Source organism: Pseudorasbora parva, chromosome 20 (genome assembly GCF_024679245.1).
Source record: "Pseudorasbora parva isolate DD20220531a chromosome 20, ASM2467924v1, whole genome shotgun sequence".
NCBI lineage: Eukaryota > Metazoa > Chordata > Actinopteri > Cypriniformes > Gobionidae > Pseudorasbora > Pseudorasbora parva.
The window spans coordinates 26,190,390-26,201,085 of NC_090191.1; the positions used below are offsets into that span (position 1 = coordinate 26,190,390).

General features: G+C 37.5%; 1 long non-coding RNA gene across 1 annotated transcript in view; it reads left to right on the forward strand.

Moving 5' to 3' along the window:
• Positions 1-10,296, forward strand: part of LOC137049192 (uncharacterized) — an 11,068-nt gene extending 772 nt beyond the window's left edge. The window contains exons 2-3 of the long non-coding RNA XR_010899567.1: positions 140-257; positions 9,916-10,296. This is a non-coding gene — a long non-coding RNA (uncharacterized lncRNA). The remainder of the gene's footprint in view (positions 1-139; positions 258-9,915) is intronic.
• Positions 10,297-10,696: the final 400 nt, after the last annotated feature.

Below are 10,696 nucleotides of genomic sequence, written 5' to 3' on the forward strand. Positions count from 1 at the left end.
TACCAACCTGCAGTCAGTTCTGTATGGTCAACGTATTTTCCCAATTATAATGTTATAATTATAATGTATAATTTGAAATTCATCTATGTATAAATTTGACATTAAACTGCACTAACTAGTTGTATTACTTGTATTACAGAAACAACAGGATCACAGAGCAAGCGAGTAAGCTGTAGAATCCCACTTCAACAGATGGCTTCAAATTGCAAGTGAGACAGAGGGAGAAGAGAAAAGGAGTAACGAAAATGGACACGCAAGTAATTTACACGGTCTATTTTACTAATTTTTGTAATCATTTGGAGTAAATCCGGGACTACACTTCACTTCACTTGTTAGGTCTATCTCATCTATTTCATCTTTGTTAATAAAAATTAGAAGAAATATGCAATAAAAAACAGTAATAGAAACTGTATATATATATATATATATATATATATATATATATATATATATATATATATATATATATATATATATATATATATATATTTTAGGGATGCAACAATACATTTAGTCCATGGTTCAATACATAACCTTACTTTGGTTTTTAACCACGGATTTCCGGTTCGGTTCGGTTTTTTTTTTGCTCTTCTATTCTTAGGTGACAGGAACAGAAAAAGGTTAAGGAGAAAATGGTTTTTATTGCAATACTCTTTCTTTATTTTACTTAAAAGACTTGAAAACCCTTACTTAAACTTAAAACTTTACATAAAAAAATATATACACATTCCCAGTGTATTGTATTAACTAAAATAAATATATATAAAGATTTACAGTGGCAGCTCAGAGATGTACAGTAGCATTTAAGTATGAAATTGAATGAATAAATGTAGAGTATAAACGTAAATGCGGGTAAACACCCTTAACTTTAGTGCATATGATTGGATATTTGCTCAAATCAGCGCATAGACTCAGGCAAACCATTAAAAAAAGAGCAGAATAAATAAAGAGGAATATTCAAGGGGGTAATCTAGCGCTTGGAAAGCGTTCCACCCATAGGGTGTTTAAATATTTTCTCCCGTTGCTTTTGGCTCACTATGGGCTTCTCCCCATTCTTCTCCCTTGACTTGATCAGACCATTGCTAACCAAGCCATCACCTGCTGTTAGCATCCCATTGACTCCCATTCATTTTTGAGTCACTTTGACGGTGAATAACTTTACATCAGAGGCGTTTAAAGACTCCATTTGTCCATTGTTTATTTCTAAAGAAACACGACAATGCATAAAAGGCTCCGTTACCTTGTATCTTACACTATCGCCCCGCAGAAGCTGTTTTTGTAAAAATAGGCTAACTATTGCGTCATAACCAACGCGACTCTGTCGCACAGTTGAGAAATTACCGTATAGACCTGAGGAGACACTCGCAGGCAATCTTTTACTGTCTATGAGGCCGTCGGGGGGACGTGGAGACATAAAGTCTGATAAAGTCAAGGGAGAAGAATGGGGAGAAGCCCATAGAGAACCAAAAGCAATGGGAGAAAATATTTAAACAATGTGATTCAGATTTCACTTTCCACAACTACTAGAAGACTCACAGCTGTCAGACAGGAGGCTCACGTCACATCTACGTCCTCAATCTCAGTCTGAGCCTGCACAGTTCGCTCAGCCATCAGGAAGTGAGTGCTCCTTTACTGATCTCACTTAACGCCGTAGAAGTCAATGGGATAGCTCTGTCCATTTCTTTTACTGTCTATGGGAATATTTCAAACGGGGGGAAATGGAAATAAATAATTAAATGCAAAACCGAAAAAAAAACACAATTCACCAGCGCATATTGAACCATGAATGCCGTACCTAACGGTTCAATATTATATTGAGTATTGTGGCATCCCTAATATATATATATATATATATATATATATATATATATATATATATATATATATATATATATATATACAGCTCTGAAAAAAATTAAAAGACCACTGCAAAAAAACTAGTCCTCAGAGTTGGGGAACATTGTCAGAGCAGAAGGAAGCATGTTTTCTTCTACACTCTAAACACGCTGGGTTAATAACAATCCAAGTTGGGTTGAAAATGGACAAACCCAGAAATTGGGTTGTTTGAACCCAGTGAATGGACCTTTTCAAACAACTCAATGTGTGGGTTTGTCCATTTTCAACCCAACTTGGGTTGTTATTAACCCAGCATTTTTTAGACTGTAGGACAACCTTGTACGTGGTTTAATTCATGCGTCCTTCACAAAGACAAGTCTGGCCAATTCAAGCATTGCTGAAGCACTCCCAGATCATCACCGATCCTCCACCAAGTTTCACAGTGGGTGTGAGACACTGTGGCTTGTAGGCCTCTCCAGGTCTCCGTCTAACCATCAGAAGACCATGTGTTGGACAAAGCTGAAAATTGGACTCATCAGAGAAGATGACCATACTTCAGTCCTCTACAGTCCAATCCTTATGGTCTCTTGCAAACCTCAGCATGGCTCTTCTTTGCTTCTCATTGATGAAGGGCTTTTTTCTAGCTTTCCACAACTTCAGCCCTGTCCACTGGGAGCCTGTTTCGAACTGTCCTCGCCGTGAACTTCACCCCAGCTGCCTTTTGCCATTCTTTTTGTAGGTCACCTGAGGTCATCCTATGGTTGTTGAGTGACATTCGAATGAGTTGGTGGTCATTCCAGTCAGTGTAGAGTTATTTTCGCCCTCTGCCAGTCTGTAACTTTGTTGTCCCCAATGTCTGCTGCTTGACCTTGTTCTTATGAACCGCCGTCTTTAAAATTTTAAGGATGGAAGCAACCCGACACTCACTGTATCCCTATGCCAGTAAAGCCAGAATATACTTGTAGGCTTCCATACTTGTAGAGATGCTGATTTAAGAAAAAAATTGCAGTGGTCTCTTAATTTTTTCCCCCCAGAGCTGTATAGATATTGTAGTGTTTTACTTATCTAAACTTTTTAGGGAAGAAAAACAAATAATCAAATAAAATAAAAATCAATGTTTAGTCTTTAGTGTGTTTGTTACAAATTAATTGATCATTATTAAAGCTACAAATGTAGTTCAGTTAAGAACAGTGAGTGATTACCTTTTTTCTTTTATTGTTTCATTAACATAAATATAAAGACCTAATTCACAGATCTAATATAATGTTAGACATCATTTCCCCAACTGCTCCCCAAATGTTCACTTAAAACTGCATTAAGTTAGCCTGACAAGCCAGAGCCACATCAGGAAGTTAGCTCTGGGAACTCACCATTGACAGGGCTCAGTCCGAGGGGCGGGATAAACGGTTGTCTTTCAAACTACCTCTGCACACGATAGGATAGCGCTAAAACCAACCTTCTCGGAACCTTCTCTGCCGTCATTATGTTAAGCCCCGCCCACTGGCTCTACACACAATGTGTTTGGCCTGACCAGAGTTTGGTTTTTACAGCTCAGAAGTGTATTTAACAGGGTTCCCGCGGGGTCTTAAAAAGTCTTAAATTCAGAAAGTTACATTTAAGGCCTTAAAAAGTCTTAAAAACGCCCAGATTTTCATCCTAGGTCTTAAATTTAATTTACCAAAGTCTTAAAACTTTTACTTCCGTTCAGAAACAAAACCTTTTAGTTTTCTTTACCCGACTGCTTCATGCATTTTTACTCCTTACACTTTTCCTTCAGCTTTTCAGAAAGCTGCGATTGGCAAACGGAAAGCAAGAAATTACCGTAATAAACCATATTTTGGCAAAAAGCTCTATTTGTCTTTAAGGATTTTTTTTAAGCGCGCCAAATGTTGAGGATTTACGGTCAAATAGCGCTTTAATATGCTGGCGCCAACACTCGCATTCTAATAGGGTTGAGCGTAATGTATTCTGATGTATTTGATCTGACTGGGTGGGCAGCTGTCAATCTCAGGCCCAACCATAGATCCGCCCCTATCATAGGTTGGTTGTTTTGTCTGGTCTGCACTTGTGTCTACGCGCGTTTTCAAAGAACATGGGTCTTTGCACACTGAGTCCGATATTTTCGCATGCGTTTTTTCATATTCGTGATCCGAAAAACTCGTCACGCACAGAGATCTTGCACACTGAGTCCGATGCTTATTAATGAATGTGTTACATTCATGCAAAACAAGACAAAGTGACGTCTAGTGAGGATGATTTGTTTGTCCTGAGGAGATAATTGGTTCATCTAACATTACTCCTGTGATCGCGTAGAGAGGAGAGTTTCCCTATCAAGCGGGATTATCCAGATCGACCGATTCAAAGTTGCAGTTTCAGTGGCTCAGTTTGAGCTTTGCTAGCGATACTGGAGACATATTTAAAAGAAGACCACTAATTTCTGTGAATCAATTGATCCCGAACACCTGGCAGTATGTCTATGGATCCGATCACACACACACACACATACACACACAGACAGACAGACAGACAGAGCTTTACAGACCCTTACGAAACAAAAATATATTGCAATACATTTGAAAATATCATGCAATATATTCACATATAACGTTATGGGATTTAATATTTATATTTTCCAATATATTGCATGAATATATAATATATTTTATAATGCCATCAATATATTATTCCATATATTAAAATATATTTCAAGAAAATATATTGGTAAATATATTTTCCTTTCGTAAGGGGAGACTTGATGTGCTATAATTATAGCTGTGATATAATAATATTTGTAGTATTTTTGCTAGAATAATATGTATGGTGGCTCTGAGTTGTCAAAACGTCTCAAAATGCGTTTTTACGGATGCGAAAACACAGAAAATCGAACCTGTTCCAAATTTTTTTTTGACGGACGAAAGTTTCGGAGGCAGTGTGCAAGCGTGATTGACATAACGTGAGGTCGAATTTATTTTTGGAAGTGCGTAAATTATTATTCTAGCAAAAATACCACAAATAATATTATTATATCACAGCTATAATTATAGCACATCAAGTCTCTGTAAAGCTCTCTCTCTGTGTGTGTGTGTGTGTGTGTGTGTGTGTGTGTGTGTGTGTGTGTGTGTGTGTGTGTGTGTGTGTGTGTGTGTGTGTGTGTGTGATCGGATCCATAGACATACTGCCAGGTGTTCGGGATCAATTGATTCACGGAAATTAGTGTTCTTCTTTTTAATATGTGTCTCCAGTATCGCCAGCAAAGCATCAAACTGACACTTTTAATCGGTCGGTCTTGATCCCGCTTGATAAGGAGGGGAAACTCTACGCGATCACAGGAGTCTCTCCACATCTCCTCAGGACAAACAAATTATCCTCACTAGACGTCACTTTGTCTTGTTTTGCGTTTTTATCCCCGTAACGCATTCATTAATACGCATCGGACTCAGTGTGCAAGATCTCTGTGCGTAACGAATTTTTCGGAATACGAAAAACCGCATGTGAAAATATCGGACTCAGTATTTTGATATCAGTTTCTGAGTTTATTTAATGTTTCTATAACTGAATCAATAAAAATAGAATGTTTGAGAGTTTCTGAGATCATTTATAATGCCTTTAGTAATGCGTCGTGTTGGTCTTAAATTTCACTCATAATGGTCTTAAAAGGTCTTAAAAAGGTCTTAAATTTAACTTACTGAAACCTGCAAGAACCCTGATTTAGAGTTGCTAGACTAAACTCATGGCAAATTTGATTTGCTGCCGCTAGGGTGCGTCTAGATTTGTAAAATAGCATTATGTAACATTTGCAGTAAGATATCCCAAAACCACTAGGCCAATACTACATATTTTGTTCAGTTGAGAACCTTCAATATCCCAAATGTTTCCATCTATTTGTAAATCGTGAGAAAATTGCTATTTTAACCAAGGAACCGGGACGTGTGAGGGCGTCGCCTAACGATGTCATCATATCTCTTAATCCTCGGTTTCTGGTTTTATTCTGCTGATGCGCTTTACTCCGACTGTAGTGTTAACAAGTGTCACAGTAGCCACTGAGTGAACGCACAGAGTAACGTCATAACATAATTTAAAACTCACTCAAATGTGTTATATGATAAACAGAGCTGCGTTACCTCATACTCATTACCAGAAAAGCAGAAATAGTGCCGGCGACTATGGCATAATCAAAGTTTTTCGCGCTGCTCGTGAGGCTTGTGTTGTTCATCTCATTAACAATCACTCCAGCAGCCTTGCTCAGCTCCACAACACTCGCTCCTGCTCTGCTTCACACTGCAGTAACGTTAATAGGGATGTAATGATAAATTGTTATATCGCATTAATAAAATGTGACTATATGTATCGTTGATGGAAACGATATGATTTGCAATATAGTTGTTTTATCCAAGGCTCAACTTGCTGTAGTAAGCTTATTTATAAGGTACAATTTACCCAGACACAAATTTACAAATGTACCTCAAATGTAAATTCTGTCATAATTCTCACCATAATGTCGTTTTTCGTTTAACTTCCAAACACAAATGAAGATATTCTTTATGAAACCCATTTTAAAGTCCATTACTCTCAAACTTAAACGATGCAAAAAATAAAGTAATCAAGTGGTCTAATCCAAATCTTCTGAAATCTTCAAGTCTTCTGAATAGACACAATGGCTTTATGTGGTGAAAATATTTAAAGCTACACTGTGTGATAATTTCCCCCATCTAGTGGTGAAAAGGTATTTGACCAACCAGTGATTATTAGTTTCTGTTCCTCTCAATTCCGATTTTGTTTTAACTCCTACAGTGGCCAATTTAGTCCAAGATTAACATGGCATCCAGTTCAACCTCGTCCATGAGTGCCATCGAGTGTTAAAACGCGAAAGGCGAAGCTTGAATTTACGGGTATGTCCCTCTTTGGCTAATGTACTTTCAAGATGGAGGGGCAACATGGCGACCGGCATTCGAACCCCTCACCCGTATGTATTTTCAATGGTATATTATAAACTTACGAGAATACTTTATTACTTGAAAGAAGTGCATTACATCACATTACATACATTAATTAGCACATATTTTTGAAAGAACTAAGTGTTTTTAGCTAAGAATAAACTAAAAAAGTTACACAGTGTAGCTTTAACACAGTGAACATTCTGTAGTAAACACAGACGTTCAAATGATTGCGTGACATGCGAAAACAACATGAGAGTGAGTTAAAATTCTTGGATGAGCTAAACATTTACAGTTTGAGAGCGGCCATTTTGACACACTTTCTTGCGATTAGAACTGTGATTGATTGCATTGATCATCTGAAATGCATGCACTGCTGGAATGACCCTCTTCAAAGTGAGAGCGCAAACATTATTTAAAGTGGCACTCCTCCAAAGTCAAAGTGCAAACACCATTTAAAGCGGCAATCCTTAGTGAAAGCGCAAACATAATTTAAATCACCAGATCACATTTAGTTTTACAGGGTTCCCGCGGGGTCTTAAAAAGTCTTAAATTCAGAAAGTTACATTTAAGGCCTTAAAAAGTCTTAAAAACGCCCAGATTTTCATCCTAGGTCTTAAATTTAATTTACCAAAGTCTTAACTTTTACTTCCGTTCAGAAACAAAACCTTTTAGTTTTCTTTACCCGACTGCTTCATGCATTTTTACTCCTTACACTTTTCCTTCAGCTTTTCAGAAAGCTGCGATTGGCAAACGGAAAGCAAGAAATTACCGTAATAAACCATATTTTGGCAAAAAGCTCTATTTGTCTTTAAGGATTTTTTTTAAGCGCGCCAAATGTTGAGGATTTACGGTCAAATAGGGCTTTAATATGCTGGCGCCAACACTCGCATTCTAATAGGGTTGAGCGTAATGTATTCTGATGTATTTGATCTGACTGGGTGGGCAGCTGTCAATCTCAGGCCCAACCATAGATCCGCCCCTATCATAGGTTGGTTGTTTTGTCTGGTCTGCACTTGTGTCTACGCGCGTTTTCAAAGAACATGGGTCTTTGCACACTGAGTCCGATATTTTCGCATGCGTTTTTTCATATTCGTGATCCGAAAAACTCGTCACACACAGAGACCTTGCACACTGAGTCCGATGCTTATTAATGAATGTGTTACGGGGAAAAACGCAAAACAAGACAAAGTGACGTCTAGTGAGGATGATTTGTTTGTCCTGAGGAGATATTGGGTTCATTTAACGTTACTCCTGTGATCGCGTAGAGAGGAGAGTTTCCCTATCAAGCGGGATTATCCAGATCGACCGATTCAAAGTTGCAGTTTCAGTGGCTCAGTTTGATGCTTTGCTAGCAATACTGGAGACATATTTAAAAGAAGACCACTAATTTCTGTGAATCAATTGATCCCGAACACCTGGCAGTATGTCTATGGATCCAATCTCACACACACACACACACACACACACACACACAGACAGAGCTTTACAGACCCTTACGAAACAAAAATATATTGCAATATATTTGAAAATATCATGCAATATATTCACATATAACGTTATGGGATTTAATATTTATATTTTCCAATATATTGCAATATATTGAAAGCGGCCATCATTTGTATATTTTCCAATATATTGCATGAATATATAATATATTTTATAATGCCATCAATATATTATTCCATATATTAAAATATATTTCAAGAAAATATTTTGGTAAATATATTTTCCTTTTGTAAGGGGAGACTTGATGTGCTATAATTATAGCTGTGATATAATAATATTTGTAGCATTTTTGCTAGAATAATATGTATGGTGGCTCTGAGTTGTCAAAACGTCTCAAAATGCGTTTTTACGGATGCGAAAACGCAGAAAATCGAACCTGTTCCAAATTTCTTTTTGACGGACGAAAGTTTCGGAGGCAGTGTGCAAGCGTGATTGACATAACGTGAGGTCGAATTTATTTTTGGAAGTGCGTAAATTATTATTCTAGCAAAAATACCACAAATAATATTATTATATCACAGCTATAATTATAGCACATCAAGTCTCTGTTAAGCTCTGTGTGTGTGTGTGTGTGTGTGTGTGTGTGTGTGTGTGTGTGTGTGTGTGTGTGTGTGTGTGTGTGTGTGTGTGTGTGTGTGTGTGTGTGTGTGTGATCGGATCCATAGACATACTGCCAGGTGTTGGGGGATCAATTGATTCACGGAAATTAGTGTTCTTCTTTTTAATATGTGTCTCCAGTATCGCCAGCAAAGCATCAAACTGACACTTTTAATCGGTCGGTCTTGATCCCGCTTGATAAGGAGGGGAAACTCTACGCGATCACAGTAGTCTCTCCACATCTCCTCAGGACAAACAAATTATCCTCACTAGACGTCACTTTGTCTTGTTTTGCGTTTTTATCCCCGTAACGCATTCATACGCATCGGACTCAGTGTGCAAGATCTCTGTGCGTAACGAATTTTTCAGAATACGAAAAACCGCATGCGAAAATATCGGACTCAGTATTTTGATATCAGTTTCTGAGTTTATTTAATGTTTCTATAACTGAATCAATAAAAATAGAATGTTTGAGAGTTTCTGAGATCATTTATAATGCTTTTAGTAATGCGTCGTGTTGGTCTTAAATTTCACTCATAATGGTCTTAAAAGGTCTTAAAAAGGTCTTAAATTTAACTTACTGAAACCTGCAAGAACCCTGTTTTAGTAGTATGATTATTCAAAGCAGTTTAGATGGTTCATTCTTATACTGCATTAATAGCAGGAACAGCAGGACATAGCGAGCATGAGCAATGCTGCCTGCATTTAAAGTGCGAGTAATTCGTGAGGGATTTTTGTTTTTTAATTTACAGAGTTTCAGTGACACTATTACATTAATAATCTCATTACATAGAATCATACAATGACAAAACATAATGTTAAATATAATTAATAATAATGCAATGGGGGAATATTTGTGGGTCCTGATAATAATACACAAATAATAATATAATAACAATAAATTATAGTGTTTAGGATGTTATAATCTATATACATAAAAGTGACATACACATTTTTATATAAATATGGCAGCGATAAGGTACAGTAATGGTTTTATTTGGTGTATTCTTTGCTAACAATCTTTCATTCTTATCCCGAGGTTACCATTGTCAGCTGGATCTGCTCCAAATCCAGATCAGATGGTGGACCTGCACCTAGACATCAACGCAGCCCTAAATGTCAACAGATAACATGTCAACTAGACAACTCCTAGAGACGGATCCCCTGTGAGGAACTTGCTAACAGCCATCAACACAGATCCTCTGTCCTCTGCACAGACCCCTAAGGCCAGCTTCAACTCCATGTCGGCATGTTGTATCCTGATCTTCAAGCTGGTGGATCTAGATGAAATATTCTGAATTATTGCAATCCATAGTCTGACTTGTAATGCAGCCTGAATCATATTCACACCATGTTCGTTGGCCAGAGACAACTGGTCCCCCAACTCAGCCTGGTTTCTACCAAGCGTTTTTTCTTCTCCATTTCTGGCACCTGATGGATTTTGGGTTCCTTGCCACTGTCGCCTTTGGCTTGTTTAGTTTGGGACGCTTAATATTCTACAATAGGGGTGGGCTATATACTGGTAGATATGATTAACTGGTAGAAATGTATCAACTGCTACTGATTTTGGACCATCATCTCTATCGTAGTTACGTTGCTGTTCTGCTTGTGTGGTAATGAAATCTTATCATCTGCCTGCATTTTTAAGCATTATGGTTAAAAAACAAGGGATTTTAAACTGCTAAAGTGCAGTAAGCAGTGAAAGACACCTCGTTTGACGACATGTGCACGCTGTCAGAGAGACTGTTTCTAAGCACAATTTTTTTGTATCATTGGCAGCAAGAATTACAAAATGTCTATGGTATTTCTAATGTCTATAT